General features: G+C 36.2%; 1 long non-coding RNA gene across 1 annotated transcript in view; it reads left to right on the top strand.

Annotated features, from left to right (window-relative positions):
* The first annotated feature begins 1,873 nt into the window (after positions 1 to 1,873).
* The window catches only part of LOC103137873 (uncharacterized), a 94,374-nt gene continuing 76,127 nt past the window's right edge, over positions 1,874 to 20,120 (top strand). Inside the window, exons 1-2 of the long non-coding RNA XR_476194.2 lie at positions 1,874 to 2,038; positions 2,343 to 2,462. This is a non-coding gene — a long non-coding RNA (uncharacterized LOC103137873). The remainder of the gene's footprint in view (positions 2,039 to 2,342; positions 2,463 to 20,120) is intronic.

The raw sequence follows: 20,120 nt of genomic DNA, 5'->3' as shown, positions 1-20,120 counted from the left end.
TGACAACTGACAACATTTTTTTAACAGTTGTTGCATGGAAGGGTTAGTTTAATCTTGATTACACACTGTATACAGTCAAACTCTGAAATAATATGGGTTTCCAAACAATTCTGTTTCATTGCCTTAAGTGCCAATTTAAAGTTTTCACTATGTACAAGTTTTATTTTTCTTTAACCACGTGTAATCAACCTGAACTTCGCTCTTAACAGCAAGGATTACCAAACCATGCTGGAGGTCCACAAAAAAAAAAAAAAAACTGACTAATTTCTTCATTTACTGTGCAGCCCAGCAGATGGTACCTTAATGGCTTACTGTTCAAAATACATAACAGAAGGGACAGGGCTGTCATTGCTTAAATTACTCAGCAAAAGAGCCAGAGTGGCACAGACTGAAATCTCCTTTGCAAATTTGAACAAGGTCATATTAAATTGTTCAGTAGTTGCCCAAAATGGCTGGAGAACCAGCTTGATTTATGTCTGTCTGTAATTGAATGAGGAAAGAGAGTGACCTCTGCTAAGCCTGAAAATTCTAGCACACACATGGGATGTGGAAGAATTATTTCCTCCCATCACCAACCATGATCCTCTCTACAACTATTAACTATATAATGAACATTAGCTTTCAGAGAGAGTGGACACCAGAGGAGCTCATCGGCTGGAGTCCATACTTACCCATCAGGAGGGATGTGCTTTCATAGAGCGTAAGAAGCGAATGATGACACTTTAAACAGTGTGCTGCACGGTCAGCAGATTTTTTTAATGTGTTTTTTAGCTGCAACTACATAAAGCAGAGCTAGCTACTCCTATAAATCAAGCTACAAAATAAAACCACTTGTTTTAATGGGTCATCATATCATGAGGTTTTTCTCTTTAGGGAAGTATCCACAAACTGAGGTACAAGCTGTTGGAGTCAGTTGGAGCTGAAGTGTATAATGTAGGGGACACTCAAAAGCTGTGCAAAAAAAAAAAGAAAAAAAAAGAATGGAAGATATGTGAAGAGCTAATTTTCATTACTTTTACATGTGGACTCAAGTGTAACCTCTTGGAACTTTTAGGAGAACAAATGAGTCTTGATCTTGCACATCTTTTATATGTATCTTGGAGATTAGATAAGCAAAAATCTTGTCCTGCTAGTTGAACTTCATTAATACTGGAAGTTCATTAAACATATGACAATCAGTGTCTGTTCTAAATTATAATAAAATGCATGCTTGTTATGTCCAGTCACTTGTTCAGCAGATTTGATTTAAACCACACTGTCAATTATACTGAATGCTAACTTTGGATGGTTTCTGACTTGCTTTAATTTTTGACCATTTCATGTTTTATTGATCAAATTATTATTATTTTTATTTTATTTTACCTATTATTAAGTGGGAATTTAATGGTTTTATACAGGCATGGAGTAATTAAGTAGGTTTTTGTCCAAATTCATCTCAAATTATTTACATGGCCCCCTCTTAACCTTTGGAAGCTCTCTTCTGTTAGAACCTTTTACATAAACAAACGTTGAATTACTGTATGACTCAAAACCCTGTAATCTCAAAAACTCTGCAGTGTTGTGCAACAACACAAGCAAAAAAGTTAGAAATTCAGTTGCTGATACAAGTTAAATAAATAGATAAATAAATAAAGTCCTTTGTCCAATTTTTTTTTTTTTTGAAAACTACATTATAAATAAATGTGCTTATCCTTTGTAATGGCTCATGAGGTAGTATTTTTTTTTTTTTTTTTTGAAAACTACATTATAAATAAATGTGCTTATCCTTTGTAATGGCTCATGAGGTAGTACTTTTTTTTTATCTTATAAGCAATATTGTAAACTTTTTGGTTGTCAATAAAGTCTTTTATAACCCTCTCCCCTCCCCGTAAGCTCTTTTTGTTTGCGACGCGAGTTTGTCTAGAGAACAGGTCTGCACAACACTACAGAGTATCCATAATCGCTACTATATTGGAAAATTATCAAAGATTGTCTTCAAGAACCTTTATTCTTTCCATACTGGAGGAAAGAATAAAACTCGTTAATGCAACGAGTTTTGGTAAGTTTTTGTTTTTGTGCTTTAGCATTTAAGCACGGTGACGAAGAGCCGGAAACTGCGACACGAAGCAATTTAAGCCTTTATTTTCAACATCGTATACCTCTGTGTATTTTATGTTTATTATTTGGGTTTATATTGTTTTTAAAATATTGCCCTTTCTGGAAGAAGATTAAAGCGGCTTAGATGAACGTGCAAGCGCCATTTTGTTTTTCAGGTCAAGTAGCCCTGCAACAGACCTTGATTTTGACTGAAATTCATCCTTATTTTTGCCATGTGGACTAAAATTATATTTCTTGTGGCCTAGCCTGCAGGGCACAGTTTCAATTCCCCCTGAGAAGACCCTGGATTTCAGATGTGAATGTCGGAGCCCTCCCCTGTGATCTCTAGGACTGCTATTAGGACAAGGCATGGTTCCACCTTCACGGTAAACTCACTGCTACACCAAAGTAGGAATTTAAATTTTCTCTGAATAGATTAGACATGGACACTTGTGTGCAACTGATCACATCACTTAAGTATTTGCTAAGCTGAAGAACAATGGAAACACTGTTCTATTTTTGCAAATTATACTGTTTGACATTTGATATTATTTTGAGCTTTAAAGGATACTTGTATGATTAATTTAAAGTGCTACTATTGATTTGAGAAGGTGAATTGTGTGAAACGTATGATTAGCTTAACCTTAAAATTAAGCAAACATGAAGTGTATTACCCAAAATCATACTAAAGAAAATAAAAACAAAATAGAAATAAAATTAGATTAGAAAAACATTTGAACATAAAACCTGTTATTTCAATCCTTGACACAAAAAGGTGTTCTAAAGCTACCATATGCAAATTAATGTGCCTAAACTCATTTAACTGTCTTGTCTTTTGCCAGCTGATATCTATGTTGCTTTGATCATGACTATTACACCAAGTTTGCCAGTAGCAAATCTAGAACTGCTCCAATCGTCTGTATTCCTCTGCATCAGTGCTACACATGCATATCCTACATAATATTTTACAAGGTCCGAGCTGTAAATGGGATTTTGGACCATACCTTTTTGGACTTCAGAAATCCCTGTACCTCTATCATGTTCTCTTCTACTCAGCTCACCTGCTTGTTTTATATTCAATACAGCTCTGAAGACTATAGTGGCCTTGAAAAAGATTGATTACAACAGAAAAACCTAAACAGTCTACACGTTTTCATGGTTCATTGTAGCTTTAATGAATTGCGTGAAACATGCAATGGCTCTTTGTTGAAACATGGTGTGTTGTTAATTGTGAAACTGTTTTATTCGTCATCTGCTTGTGTTGGTCTACTATGTCTTCTGAAGTCCACAACTAATGCAGCTGTTTACTAGAAAAATTGAAAGCGCTTCATGCCTCCTTCTGCTAACAAGCTTTATGGCACCTGCCCACTCTGCCAAAGGTTTCAAAAGCTGGTTCAATGACCAAGGTGTGACTGTGGTTGATTGGACACCAAACTTGCCTGACTTAAACCCCGGTGGGGCTTTGATGAAGATGAGGCGCCAGACCCAGCAAAGCAGATGAAGGCGTATAAATAAATATATTTGTTAGAAGCCAGACATTTCTGTAGCCTTTCGTAATAATGTAATTTACTGAGACGCTGAATTTTGGGTTTTTATCTGTAAGCCATAATCAATATTAAAATATATAAAAACTTGAAATATTTCTATTTATAGAGAACCTAGTTAACACATAAATTTCAGCTTCAGAAATTATTTGCAAAAAATATCGAACTTTTCCCCGTAGTCTAGTTTTTAAATTTGCCGATATATGAAGTTGAATATGAATACAATAGTAGGTTGTTAATTTTCAAGGGAACTTACAGATGTCTTAAGGAGCTTTGAGGATTTCAGGCAATGTGGTTAAAATATCTCATTCTCTTTCTAAAAAGAATGCCTTTTTTATTTATTTATTTATTTTTATTAGAATTCAAATCATTTTTCCCCAAATGTGTGTGAGGTTGTTGTCAGGAATATCATTGACCTATTTAAACACACGTTTTATGATTACACTATGAAATGGCTCACCAGTGCAGGTTTAAGCAGTGTGCTGCAGTTTGACCTCGTACTCCATTAACCTTACTGGGTATTTGAGCAACATGCATTCTTTTTGTCATTTCTGTTCTACGGAGGGATGAGGACACGGTAATATCCCCAGGCTTTATGCAGCATATCGTCACACAAAGAGCGGGCCTGTTGTGAATGTTTCCATTACTGTCCTGTTTGAATTAACCTTGCCAAGCCTGTTCTCTAACTCAGAGGCAGTTCTCACAGCATGACAGCGTTGTGTTAGCCAGTGGCTAATTCCTTCTAATTGAGTAATGACAACAATTCAGTCTAGTGACACCTGCACTAGAAGGTTAGTCCAAAGCCTTGCCAGCGCCACACTGAGAAACTAAGTCAAACCTACCTTGTACCACACAGTGCACAGCAGGTGATCTCCTCAAATCCAATAAATCTAACTGCAGGCATCGAACACACACACACGTCCGCACGCACGCACTCACACACACACACACACCACACACACACACATTGGTGTTGGCAGAAGCCACATCCTGCAAGAAGTTTTGGTTGTGGGCAGTTTGTTGTGGTCTTATCACAAAAATGCACTAGACTAAATCATAGCCTGTTCTTGTTGGGGATGAGCCCCAGCCATTGTTTGTGAAGTTATTACCTCGGTACACTGAACTTAATGTTGGGCTTAATACACTGAAGCGACTGTTAATACAAGTGGAATGGCTGTCTTCCTATGCTGGTGACTGCATTGGTCTTAACCACCCAGGAAATGATGCATTAAATTTTGTGGTTACATGTGCACAGGAAGTCTTTATCTTCAGACTGTAGTTTTCACAGCTTACAATAAAAAAGACTTTATGATGTGGCGGCTTACAAAATGTCAGGATTTAAGTGTTTACAAGATTAGAACAAAAAAAAAAATACAAGTGTACAGATGAAATTACACACCTTGGTCTTTACTTTTTTATTATTCCTATTTTTAATCTCACATTTAATGATGATAAAAAAATAAATATTGATAGAAATGGTATTTGGAGATTTCTATGCCAGGCCTTCATTAACTCTTCATTTCTCACCCTTCGGTTCAGTTCTTTTTAATTAGGTGAACTGTAACTCCTTATCTGCAACTCCTAAAGGAATTAAATTGAAAGAAAAAAAAGGAACATCCAAAAGCTTAACTCTCCATATGGCAGCTTTAGCCATCAAACATGTATATTTGGGCAGGAATAATGGAGCATATGCACGCTTAGCAGATTACTGTAAAAAACAAACAAACACAAAAACCTTTGGGAGAAATTTGTGGTTTATGCCATTTTGTGACAAGAATACAATTTCACTGACTGGCACATGAACAGATTCCATGATCAGTTAAAAAGCATGCACTTGGGGACATGAAGTAGCCCGTTGCTACTTTTTGTCAAAGATCTCGAGCTCTAGGTTTCACTAAGCATTCTTCATGCCCTTTTAATTTCATTCATGTGGCACTTAATAGGAACAGGAGCTTGGAGTGCGGCACCAAGGTACTGTTCTATCCATTAAATGTTCAACTGCACATTAAATGCATCTGTATCTTCATGTAAGTAGTTCAATCCATCAATATTATGGCTGTTATATTGCTTGACCATGGTCCAAGAGAGACCAATGATAATAAGTTTAGTTTGAACATGAAATATGGTCAACTTCCACAGCCTTGTTTGTGCAATAGAAGAAGCAAAGAAACAGAAATCAATAAGTATTGCTATCGTAGAGTAGAACTGGAAGATGCTGCCAAAAATTAAATGTAATTTTATTTTATTTTTTTACATATTGGTCAATAAAGAAAACATTTTATTTTACTAAGGGAGGTAAAATTCAGATTGCTAATCTATAACAGACTGTAGTGGTGTGGCGATGAACACTTAGTGCACACAAAGATCACTGATCTTCTATACTTGCTGTTATAAGCTTGAGCTTATAACAGTCAATGTTCAATGCAAATAATATAGGAATAATTTCACTTGTTCTTTTCCTATGCCCAGTGTTTTTACAAAACAAGGTGCTGGAGGCTAATTATGTCATGTGCTTGTGTGTATTACAGAACCTAAATTTAGTTAAACCCTGAAGGTAGAAAGTGAATACAAATATATTTAAAACCTAAACCAGCGGTGCTGCAAGGCAGAATGTCCAAAACGTGCTTTCAACACATTAACATAAAAATAAAACTAACATGATTATTACAACAAATGCACCCACACATTTGTGATGTTGAACACCAGAGCAAAAGAAGCCCAGATCAGCACAATTCTGTTTAAATCCTTCTGACATTCGGAAAACACTTTACAAACAACAGTTATCTGATCTCAGTTTTATTTCATTTGTTCATTTATTTTTGCTGTTGTCAGCAAGAGTTATTATCAAATGAACAACTTGGTCTAACCAGCCAGTGTCTAGTAGTGGATATGTCTAATCTAGAGGGTGGAAATGTCATTGTAGAAAATGTATTTTCATTACATTGCTCAATGCAATATAGATCTCAGTTAATTTGGGAAGTGAATAAATCCTGCTTTGCAGTAGCGGCCGATGGAGATATTTGTGGAATGGGAAAACAGATGTATAATGAAAAACTGCAGATTGAATTCTAACAACACAAGCATCCTGTTTGAAATGTTAATTATTTGATTTCATTTAAAGAAAAAAAAAAAAAAAACACACACACACAGACCAAATACTTGATTGCTGTGCATTAAGGCTTTGAACTGTAATCATTGTAGCTGATGTTTTTTTTTCTCTACGTCAAAAAGCTTTGCATCGCCCTGCATCACACTCCTTGACCCAATTACACTGATAAAAAGAAACCAAACAAGACATAGCATATTAAAAAGTGCAATTTTTATTTTTTTTATTTTATGAGGCCTACGTTATTAAAAGAGAAGTTCACTCCAGCAGCCTCTCTCGGATGCAGAAAGGTTAATAACCAGATCGTTGAAGTCAGGACACTTTTGGATGAATTCCTGCTTAACAGTTCAGTCGGTGCATTTAACCTTTCCTGTCCCATGTTGCTGATGAGAAATGACTTGATCCTTCTCTGTGTACGGAAACATATTCTGACTCTGCAGTCAGCAGGGTTGTGATGGCTACTTGCATTAATTTAGGGGTCATAGCAAATGTGCTCTGAAGATTGTTCTCCGTCAGCGTCCCCAACAGTGACGGGTCAGAAGTTAACCCTGCAAACCTCATAATGCTGAACATCACAGTTCACCTTTCAGCTTTTCTTTTTATATCATTGGAAAATGTCCATATGTGGCATCCGATTTTATTTTATTTTATTTTTCTGTGTGAAACTCGTGCTACAGACCAAGAACAGATTCTGAAAAGTTTTTGTGAATTTAAATTCTCCATTATTCTGCGCCTGGTAGGCTAGGAGCAAAGACTAGGCCCAAAAAGTCTGCGCCTGGTAGCGTGTCAGACTATCTGCATCTGAGTTTGCTTTCTCCGTGGTCAGTGACTCCTTGAGGTCACTTAGCTATGGCTAAAGATCATGAGTTTTTTGAACCGACTTGTCCCAGTTCAGATTTTTATTGATTATGTTAACATACAAATGGCATGAGCAAAGGCCTCCTTCGGCCTAGCTTGTAAACGGTAGGATTTGCCGCCCATCACAGCAGCTCCGTCATAAATCTGGGCAATTGTTTCATTTCCCAGTTTACACGGTTGGAGTTCTTCTTTCAGGAGCTTTTAAGACCCACAGCAGACCTGTCAGGAATCTCTTCAGTGAATTCATGCTCAGGTGAATTCAGTGAAGTATCTGGAAACAGTCACGCACTGCACCCTCTGTAAAGCAATGCAGTGGGCCTTATCCAGCTGACAGGCCATTGCAGCACACATCGCGTTGACAACGTGACATGTCCCTTTAATACAGTCATGAGGTTTCTTCTGTTTCTCTGAGGGTAACTTTAATTATACTGTGTAAGTCTTTTTTTGGTGCCTCTACATTTTAATTGATCTAATTACAAACCCAGCAGAAGGACCAATGCTGTTTTTTCTGGTGTTTTTATTTTATTTATAATCCTTAACAGATGTAATTTCAATTTAAGCTAAAAAAAAACAAACCCAAGTAAAAGTTCAGTTTTTGTGAACTAAAAGTATAAAGTACAGACAAATTGTACTTAATTACCGAAACACAACTCAATGTAACTACTTTCCACTCCAGCTGTAATTGTGGGCTTTAGTTTTAGCTAAACCTTTAAAGCTCCACTCGACATTCTTCTCGATTCTCAGGAAATCCTTTGAATAAATACCAAGATGTCCTAGAAACTTAAATGAGCAAGCAAAACAAAGCTATGCCAGAAAACCCCCAATACTCTTCCTAATTTTCTCATTTTGGCCAATTTACAGATGCCCATTACATAATAAATGCTTATTTTGCCTCTCAACAAAAACATTGAGTCAGTCTGTCACATGAAGAATTTTCCTTAACTGAGTTATTTCCCAACTGTCCTATTAATCAGAATCAGCTTTTAAGCAAATGACATGCATTTAGGCACTAAAAGGATCTCATTTTGATGACAAAAATGTAATAACAGTTGCTTTGTTTCTTCTCCCTGAAGAGCTTCGACTGTGATGACGTCTTGATTTCGACCAGCCTGCATCAATTCTTTAATGTCAGTCAGATTTTATTTGTTTAATATTGCAGAGCATTGTCCCATTTTGAGGTCCATTAATTCAGAGTGGTGTGAGCCATGCGGCTGAGAGAGAAGGTCATGTAAGTTAAATAAGCCTTCAATATTTACATAATGAATAAAATAGTTTGGTAACAGGCACTATTACTCTGAATGGTCTTGTCGCATTCCATAAAGGGCAGAGTGAGCCCTGCATGCTGTGGAGGAGAAATGCCAGCCTGTTCATCTGTGCAAAGGTATTATGAAATGTGACCCATGGTGTGTTGTTTGTCAGAACTTGTGAATGACATTTAATGAATCACAAAAACCATTGTTCTTCCCACCATGGGTTACAAAAGCTTAGTTTTAGCTCACTCATAATACGTTCTTTGTTTGGAGGGCCAGGTGTCACGGTGTCTGTGGGATGGCCCATAATTTTTATTTCTTCTGGCTCATCCCACAAGTTGAGATAATTTCCCTCATGTTGGTCCAGTTTTTCAAAGGTCAGGAGAGCGGAACAGACTGAGATTTGGCTTATATTAAATGACTATGAAGATGGCAGCAAAGGTCCCAACGTAAGGGGCTGTGTTTCAAGTCAATGAAACTACACACATGGGTCAAGTGAAGGTTAACATGCTGCCATCTGTGCTGCATAAGTATTTACATCCCAGAAAGATTACAACATTTCCTATCCTAACCTTTAGAGATAATCAAAACATCAGTTTCATGATTGATAATCAAGACTGCCATAAGAAATATTACAAATAACAAAAATTACTGTACTAACTGAATATTGTAATGCATCTACAGAGCAGTCAATACTATTGTAAATTAATATGATAAATTCTACAATCATAATGCGTATGAATGCATTAGTGTAGTGAAAAGAGATGATGCTAATTACAATATATTTTGGGGAATACAAAATGTAATGTCACTGTCTTTTGGTTAGGAATAAGTCATGCATCATTTTTACCCTATTATTACATATAGACAACTCATAATTACAGTGGTGGGAAAGATATTTTCCCCTTTCTGATTTCCTATTTTTTTGCATGTTTGTCACACTTCAGTGTTTCAGAACGTTAAACCAATTTAAAAGAAACACAAGCACAAAATGCAGTTTTTAAATTAAGGTGTTTATTATTAAGGGGGAAAAAATCCAAACCAGTTTGAGCCACGGTTGAGCAACAATGGATGGGAACTGTCTTTATTTTTTTATATACATTTAGTTTGCTCTACTTTTCATTATTGTCATTGTGTAATCTACTTTGATATCCTTACTGTGATTTGTTGTAGTGTTTTTTTTTGTTTTTTTTGTGTGGAAAAAGTAAAATTCATAGTAAAATAATTCTAAGAAGAAAAATTATGTATCAATTTTGATGAGTGGAATTTACATGCCTTAAGTTTTTTCAATTTTATCGATGATGCTAATAGTTTGGTTTTGGTTTTATCTGGCCAAGACGGCTCGTCCTCTTCCCTTCTGTTCTCTCCCCTGGTTGGTTTTGGCAAACCGTAAACAGGAATTCTTATAGTATTCTTTCCACTATACCTTTCTTCTTGCTAATTCTATGTATATAAAGATCAGATTTAGGAAGTGCATCATTAATAATTACCATACTACGTCTTCCACCAGAGTTAGCACTTCTTTGCTGTTACGGTGGATGTGACTATCCAATAAAACACAAGCTGCCTTTATTGGGCAGCAAAATGTTGTGGTATGGGACGTGATTTGTTCTGTATTTTGATAAACGTTCAATAGACACATCTGTCATATACACAGCAACACTAAATGAAACTATAATTAACAAAAATAAAACAGGAAATATTAAGATCAGCTCAATTGTCATGTCAGGACTTCCACAGGACCCCCGACCCGCTACATACTGGTGCAACAGGCAGACACTGCTGTTGCCTAGAAACAGTCACATCACACATCTCGCTGCTTTCAACATCCGCGCCTTTTTTAAATGTCCAATCAATACTCCACCATCTCCCCAGAAGGGAAAGCCCTTCCGAGGATACGCACAGAAATTAGAAGACCTATCTATGGCTGAACAGCGTCAGTCAGAGTGAACACAAGGCAAATTTTAAAAATGTGTCTGCGTGTCATCTCCTTCGTCGTCTCAAACTATTTTGCTAATCCATGTACAAAGACAAGTAACTGGGCTCTGTTACTGACATCACAAAAGCCATGGCATTAATAAACTTTTTTTGTCCCTTTTACTCAACCCAAAGCGTGTGCTTTTGGTTTTTGCATTTAAACACCGGTTTCCTTTCATCCGCATTAACTCCACAGCGGCAGAGAGGAGCTGGTTTGCTCAGGCTGCACAGTTGTGTCCATTTCAAACACAATTCCAAAATTATTCGCAGCATCTTCGCCGCATTCTATCCTTGTTTAACTTCAAGTCCTCCTAACCACAAAGTAAATTGTACACAGTGTGATGGACAATACCGTGCTCAGAAATGTCCCGTGGTCAGACAGCAGCCTTTGAATGTGATAAAAGGCTCCGGATGGCAGGAGGGTTTTCACATGTCTGGCCAAGTGTTTCTGACAGGAGGAGGAATACGAGGCAGCTGGTCGGGAACACCAGCACTAACGACTTCAAAATGGAGCCTTTCATCTCACCAACAGTCAGAGACATATCATTCAGGTCTCAAGCAACTAATGTCTCTTTGGCAAAGTTCACATTTTGATGCAGCAGGCCAACAGGAAGATTTTCATTAGCATTCTGGGCCTATACTATTCCAGTTAATCTGTGTGTGTATGGATGAATATACTATGCATCTCCTTTATTCTAAGTTTTCTCCTCTAAAACCTTGCATGTCAACCCTTTGTCCATCCATTTTTGTCATGGCTGCCAGAGATGGCTTCCATCTGTGATAGCTGGTGTCTTTGAGTTGTCCACAGAGTAAATTCTTCAGCCCTGTGTTTATTACCCACATTTCTTAAATTGAATAAATTATACATTTTGATTAGTTTTTTTTTCTTAGTTTTTAGCACAATCCAGTCTTCTGTCTTTTGTAAAAAGCTCAAGAAAACTGCAGAACTCTTCCACAACCGGCTGCATTATTGACTGCCTGAAAGGCAGTTTGTGAGACAGAAAGGTTGTGAGTCTGAAAGAGGCTTTAAAGGGTTTGTACATACACCATGTCTCCTCACTTTGTAGACTACCTGTACAACTCAAAATCCTATTACCTGCAGATGCACTCAGATAACTAGAATGTTGTGCAACAGTGCACAAAAAAGTGGTAAAACGTTTAGTTCACACTGTCTGATGTAGTAGCAGTTACTTTTACTGGCAACATCATCAATAAAAAGTCTTTAAATAATTCCATCGTTTATTGCCGTGGTTGTAAATATTGCAAATAAAAACACTCCCACTTTAATTTGACTAAAATCATCAGGTGTTTTATTAAAAGTAAAATAAAACTGCTGTCAATACTCTGTAAGGTCGCCTTTTGCCAAAGAGACATTACTTGGTGTTTGCCTCCAACATTTCACAACTTTTTAAATAGGATTTAGGTTTTGGAAATGGGATGTAGATTTATCAAGTTGATTTTGTGATGGATAAATTATTTCTATGTTATCCAATGGAAATACCCACCTAAGACCTGTTGTAAATGTTTTAGTAGAGACCACCAGAGTCTTATTATGCAATACTTTAGCAACGTGAATCAATTATGGTCCATTAATTTCAATTTTAATTTGCTCTGACTAGGAGCAGGGCTGCTTTCTAAATAATGACATAATGCTGCTGGTTTCTCTTTATATCTTTGTGCAGCTTATTTCCATATTATCCTCAGTTCTCATATTATTCCCCTTTATTTCTGAATATTTCATTTGATTTCATTGTATATCCGCATTGCACTGTTCCCATAATATGCAGTTAATTTTATGGCATTTATCTACTCACAAGTATCTGCATTAAGTAAGACAATGTTTTACTCAATGCTTATTTTTCACACTGTCACACTGATGGATGCTGAGGAAACGGCTGAAAGCAAATCTCTCAAATCTCATCAAAAAAGGACATCAATATCTGACTTTGTTTTTTTTTTATTTATTTATTTTTTTTATTTAAAATTTAAATTTAAATGTACATTTTCTCCACTGTACATTAAATTCCCCCAAAACTCAAACTCATTCTAGAAGGATAACAGTATTAACACCTGAACTGGATTTGAGATTAAAAAATTCTATATGTGACACCAACATGCTAAATAATAAATAACAAATAATGTGTTTATTATGTTGTTTTTGATTTTTGGGTTTAACTGAGTGACTTATATTTTTTTGAGTTTAGAAACAATTTGCACATTCAACCCACAAAAGCAATACTCTATAAAAAAAAAAGAGTGTTTAAAGACAGCATTGTTTACTCTCAAAAATGTAAACATTTTAAATCTGTTTATATTTGTGACATTTAAAGAAATTATTTTTCTGAAGCCGTTCTCTCATGCAAAAATTATTGCCAGACTTTTGGCAAGCTCAAACGGAAGCCAACAGACGTTGGGGAAGGTGGGCAACCTGTTGCCCATCTGCTAATGGAGGTGACCAAACTGCCTCTCAGTGATTTTTGGCAATGAATAAAATTACACACTAATGCCAGATCCAACCGGCAACTCTACTATTACCACAGTTCTTTTAAGGTCTTAACTGATGTCAGTCGTTATATGTTCCATGCATATTGCATACATTTGAATATGTATTTGCAGTAATCTAGTTAAATTAACTCACCACTATCCCACTTATTCCATTCTGAGAGAAATTACAGCTAAATGTTGGTGATGGGGAGCCTTTGATTTCTAATTTGGAGCCAAATTGGAAAACACTAAATTTACCAATCTTGCACAACTCGCTTGATTACATTTTGCATTTGTGTGTTATGTGTCTGCTCAACAGGGAATAACACTTGATGTCTCTATTTTCATAGTTTACTTTTTGATGAATATTGTCTGTTCTTGAGCTGCCATGAAAACAAAGCATCAACTGTGTTTGTGCTACTCATGGTTGAATAATCGATGTAAAATATGAGCCAGAGCCTTATAATGCAGTAAAATATATCACTAGCAGTTGTATAATAACTCTAATTTCTGAAATCCCATCAGTCAGCAGAGGAAGAGATGTGGCTCGATTAAAATTAGTTTTTGTCACACTGGCAAAGATTTAAAAAAAAAAAAAAAATTTGCAGATCAGCTGTGCAAATAAGGATACAGATTAAAGCACAAATGCAAATTTCACAATCTTAATAATTTGGGAGATCAGATGTGTGAAGATAAATTGAAAAATCAGCTCATTGTAATTCTCAAGGATAAAGCAACAGTACATTAATAGGTTATAAAGAAGCCTTTGAAATCCAGCTCCTTTAATCTATCTACAAGGATTGTTCTCCTTTTCCTGTTACACTGCAGCACACCCCCATCCTTCCTTCATTTCTCTAGCCTGGGGATCCTGAATGTCTCCAGAGGCCTCCACTTCAGTACAAAAGCGGCATTAATGAACTCTTTAGCCTGTGCAATTGCTCTCAGGGAAAGAAAAGTACAAAAAAAAAAATAACTTTGATGCTTTGTTTTTTTTTTTTTCTCTTCTTGATTTTCTAAAATGATCAGAGACATTCCTATGTCACTAATTTCTGTCAGTGAGGGGAACATTTTGACTGATTTATCCCCACAGAGCTGGGGAAATGGCAAGGATGAAGCACAGAGAGAGTGCAAGATCATTCTGCTTTGACTGTCAAATAGGGAGAATAGGGGGACGTGAATGAGCCTGGGGGCCCGCACTCTGGATTCTCTTTATAGCTCTGCCATCCCATCCAAAAAGGAATTTTGAATGTAGCTGCTACATATTTAATACACAACTTGTTTCACAGATGTTTCTCCAGACATATTCTACCTCATGAAACAGGTTAGATTATTTTTTAATAAGCCAACATCTCCTGTTGTTATGATGATAAGTTTTAAAGCCCATCAGTGCTGCTTTGATGTGAATGCTGACAGATGTATGCATAAGTGAGAATGACGAGACAAAGGCAGGCAAATGTGGTGCATACATGCAACTTTTCATGTAGTCCTTCATGATAGAGATCTTCAAAGGTAGTTGTTTAATGTGAATGTGGGCGTTGTCATTATGAGCACCACTAATCAAATCAGAACCCAAGTTCTGCATCTAGTTCTGGTTTCTATTTTAAAGATAGGTGGAAAAGAGAAGATGGTGTATAAATAATACTAATATGGGATGGTGGTGTCCCATGCTAACACAAAAGATGGGCAATAGTCATGGTAATCTACCCATGGTTTTAAAAGGTTACAGTTTTATTTAATCAGCATTTTCCATCATAGGGTTTGTATGTGTCACAGACTTAATAGCACTGTTTCTTTGCATAATGCTAAAGTACCCACAAAATTGGCCTGTTAGTATTATTAGTGTGTTGTCTAGTAAAAACATCTGTATACCACAAATCAAGTATTTAGCATCTCTGCTTTTTGTAAAAAAAAAAAAAAATAATAATAATGTTTTTCCTCACCAGTAGAAAAACTATTATGGCATGAAATCAGTTTTACATTTTGACATGGGAGGCATTTCATAAATTTCTTCTGCTCATAGCCTCCCTAGATCCTACTGGCAATGTTAAGGTCTGAATACAGAATCGTCCGTTATTGGTAAAGTGCTGTGATCTTCACAGAATGTGAAACTATTTGTATTCTCTGCTTCGAAGCTTGATTCTACCAAACAATCCTTAGCTTAGCGTTCTGGGTCCTGGTGCCTCATGCAGCTGTTTTTATAGTGCATAAGCCCCATCTACAAAAGTAACCTTGCTTTTATGTGTCAGTTTTCTGAGCCCAATCATATTTTTAGGAAATGTTAAGAAAACTTGACTGAAATATGACAGGGAGAAGCAAGCCTTTATAGATGAGGTCTTTTAAGACAATCAGGAAAAATGAGGAATATAATCACTCAGCAGAGACACCCTGTCTTATCAGGGTTTTGATGAAGTAAGAGTCTTCAACTATATGAAAGTGGATTTTGTTTCTTTTCAGAACAAAGGGTTTTCTGTTTTGTAGAATCTCAACTGGATCTATTTCTGTATTTAAGGGTTTACTACCTTAAAATAAATGAATAAATAATTAAAGCTGACTTAGATTTTGAAAGTGGATTTGAAAAGGTTTTTGCATGAAATACAAGAACTCATCTGCATCTCAATAACTTTAAATATACGGTAATTGTAATCTAAAGGTGGAATGTATGTAATACAACTCTTTGGACAATATGAGCTACATTAAAATAGAGTATACAGTTCAAATTTATTAAAATCACTTTTGATTGAGTCTCCAATGGCTCTTCTTGTACCAGACAAGTGCATTTAATTATAGCATTTGAGTTCTGAAAACCAATCGGTTCACATTTCCATGTGTTTTTGTTTCTCTACATATCTTAACATGATGAAATGCATAATAAGTTGAATTATATCAGTCATAAGCATGTTCTTGTAAAAGAAGATGCATTGAATGCTGCCAATGGAACAGAAAAATATCATCATCCTGACAGAACTGCCATCACATGAATTTCTGGGACCATTTTGTGTATCTAACTCCAAATCCTATTATGCTACTTTGAAAACTGGCAACTTCCAAAGAATTGGACCTACAATGTACTTTTTTGCTTTTTCACAGTGGCCAATTTAGTAGGTTGCTATTCCTCTCACCCTGCTTGCAGAAGCTTTTAAGGCACACCTTTGAAAGTGTTGGAAGTCTATTATAGGCCTTTTAGTGGAGTGAATTCATGCTGTGTGTGAAAGTACTGAGGGAGAGAGCAGTGCAGCCACACATGGAGCTCAGCCGCAGGTTTCATGGCTGTGCGTTGGTCAAGGGAAAATTACATAGGACTTTAGAGATTTTGATTTGATATAATAATAAAAAAGCAAACATACTCATCCCTAGCCCATTGTATTCTCTTTCTTGAAAACCAACCTGTTTGGTTTCATTTTTAAACGGAAATTGTCTTAGGGAAAACTCTTCACATAGGACAAGACATCAGTCTCAATTTGCACTCTAGCATGTTTATGAATGAGATTAGAGGGAGAACAATGTTATTTTCAGTATAGGGAATCAGAAGACAATGATGATGATCTTCTTAATATGCATATAATGAACTTTTTTAAATTTCACTTAGTGAAAAATAAAAAATAGTCAAGCACATGGAAGGAGGTTCCTTTGGGAACAATTTCAAACCAGCAATAAGTATTGATGTGAAATAATATATTTGCAAAAATCTTGGCCCAATAGTACAACACCAGAGGGCATGAGTGGGATCATGAGTGTCGCAGGCAGTTAAAGACAAACGTAGAGTAAAGGTCAAGATGCATTACACAACATTTCCATCACTTGCCAGAATCTAATAGAAGTCAATCTGAGAGTTCACACAAGGCTGAATGGTAGTAATGTGCAATTGCCCAGAATTAGGTGGATCAAAATGCCATAGGAGTTTGATGTTTGAACCACTGAGTACTAGAGATGTCTGGTCATTTTTTTCAGATTGAATTTTTATGTGTTTGTATTTTGTGACGCTATGAGAGCTCTTGTGGAGGCAGCTGCAAACTGCCCAGTGCACAGATAAGTGCCTTGCTGCTTTTGCTACACAAACTTGCGTGAGTAGAGTAACGCAGTTTTGAGAAATACACCGATTTCGATACTCCCAAACAACTAACTCATTGTAGTGCAAAAAGTTTTCATCGAAAAAAATGTTTTTCCAAAATTTTCATTAAACAAGTTTTGTTTTTGTAAAAAACAAAACTTGTTTAATGGTTTTATTAACCATTAAACTTTTTCAGTTTAATGGTTAATAAATCTCTGGTGCTAGCAGGACATTCAAACATAGGTCGCCATTAAACCCAGGATAATTGCTTATTAATAAAGATTAAAACCGACATTTTTGTTGCCGAGTTGCATATTTGCAGTCGTTGATATCTCTACTCTGTACAGTTCTGCAGACCGCAGCCCAAGCCAAGAATATTAATAGCTCATCATATTTTCAAAAAAGTGTTCTTCAAACCACCACTGCATTCTAGAAGATGTGACTGACAATACTCGTGGGGAGGTTAAGTAGTGGTTCCCTATCCTGCCTCAGTCGCTTGTGGAATAATCAAGTAGTATGAGTTTTTGTGCTACTAAGAATAGAAAATTTAAGAAATTATCTTAAATTCAGCCTGGAATTGCATCGGCGTCCTGTACTCTTACAGCTGTGTGCATCTCTGACAAACTGCTATCCTGAAAAACTTGTCACAGTAAAGAATTTGGCTCTAATGAGTTCCAATTTCTTTATTTCTTCAAAAGAGATCATCATGAAAGGGAAAAGCGTTTCATCTTTGATTCTGAAACAACATGTGAATGAATGGAGCTGTGCTAACTGTCATGGGGGTTTGGACCTTCTGATGAAATATCAAAAGTTTTTTGCTGCAGAGCCTTGTGGGCATGTAAAGACTGGACAAGGTGCCTGCTGCAGTTTGTTACAATGACTAAGATATACGACAGATCTGCACTGCTTTGAGTTCAGCCCTTTTTTTCCAATCACTTGGCAAGCCAGCCACATTTGAAGATTAGAGTTTGAAAGGATTTTCCTTAAATTATATGTGGATGCATAATTACCAGAAGCTGCTTAGTAAATAAAAAAATATTCAACATGTTAAATTATTTGCCCATGTAATGTAAATTCATTTTGTTGTGTTTTCCAAATTAATTTGAACACAAGCAAGCTTGGTTGTTGTTCTGGTAGGTGTTTGCATTAGTTCTTTCTCAATTACTAAATGTTTTCTATTGCTTTGAAAAAAATGACTTTTCTTTCTTTCTTTGATCTTTATTCCTGGACTTCAAGTGTAAGACTGGTATCTGGTTTTGATCCATTTTCTATTTGCTTGGAGAGCACAGACATCTAAATGTGATCTCCAGACTGAGCAATAAATCTCAGAGCATGCCTTGTTTTGCCATATGAACAGAATAATGACACACACAGCTTTGCGTGTGAATCTTAAGACTATACTAGAGGATTTGGGAGACTAATATTACTTTTCAGCGCCGTGTTATGTTTTGTTTCTGTGAACCAAATGAATAACTTAAAAGATTGCCAGAAATTGTTTGTTTTGAAATTGAAATAATATTATCGTGTAATCTGTAAAACTGACAAAGAGTACTCTGGAGAAGGAAAGAACAGGGTAAGAGATGTACAGTTAGGTTATTTGAGGGTTTGTTGTTTTTAGTATCGACCTTATCAGGACAGGTCCTAGCAGTGAAGTACTGACGAGGAAATGAGCCGGTTGCAAAACGAGTACAGGTAGCTCCTACTGACACGGTTTACCAGAAATGGGTTTTCGTTGAAGGTAGATTTTCCAGGTGAGCAGCATTGTGTGATCTGAACACACTTCACTATGCAAGAGCCATTGTTGTAACAGAAGACGCTCACCTCTGGAACACACCCGACGGTGGGACATTCCCATTATGCCTATATTTGATTATAAATATTTGAACAGATGAAGCTTTTGGAAAATGTTACCAAACCACAATTCTCTTCCTGATATCTTGGCAGATTTTTTTATTTTTTATTTTTTTTGGACTTTCTAATCATGTTAAGCAAGAAAACAATGCGTTCCCAGTGTGGCCTTTACATACATCTATAGGTTTGCCTTCATTTGACTCAATTGTGTCAATTAAGCTATCGGGGGTTTCCAAATCCAAATGGTGAGATGGTGATCATTCTGAATCTAAACTTATGATTTTGAAGACACTTTCTTTCTCTTATTATTGTGGCATTTACCAAATAGAAATAATTCAGGTTATTCTAACTGACCTAAAACAAGAGAAGCTTGGTCTGATGTAACTTTAGACACCGAGATGTCCTTTTATTTCGTTTATCTTAGATTTTACTTTCAACATATATTATTCAAAGCCTTATCAAAATTCTGTGCTAAACTGATACTTCAGAAATGTCTATGCTCTATATAAACATCTGTTTTATTCTATTTTCCCTCTGATGGTCTTCTTTGTGCTCTTCCTTTTTTGTACTCCACTTTGGCAATATGATCCTCACTCGTGCTGGCTTTGAGTGCTTAATGTGTCGTATATCTAAAGATTTTCTAGGAAATTGCAAAAATGCAAACGAAAAATAGCCAGACTAAAAAAAACACACTTTTGCATAATTACTGAACTGGCATTTATGTAATGTCAGAGTACAAATTCACACCTGAAGTAGGTTTTCTAATGGAGATTTGGCGTAGAAGCTGGGATTTCTCTGCAAAGTGCTTTCACAGGATGCACTGTAGTTTGAGATGTACAGCTAAAAACACAATGACAAACAGAAAGCAACATTCTGCCTTATTTGTGTCTTAATTCAAAGAACATACAGTTTTGGACATGCATAAA

Source organism: Poecilia formosa, unplaced genomic scaffold (assembly GCF_000485575.1).
Source record: "Poecilia formosa unplaced genomic scaffold, Poecilia_formosa-5.1.2 Scaffold44, whole genome shotgun sequence".
In the NCBI taxonomy this organism is placed as follows: domain Eukaryota; kingdom Metazoa; phylum Chordata; class Actinopteri; order Cyprinodontiformes; family Poeciliidae; genus Poecilia; species Poecilia formosa.
Note: the sequence above shows the minus strand (reverse complement) of the source record. Positions and strands in the feature narration are given on the sequence as shown.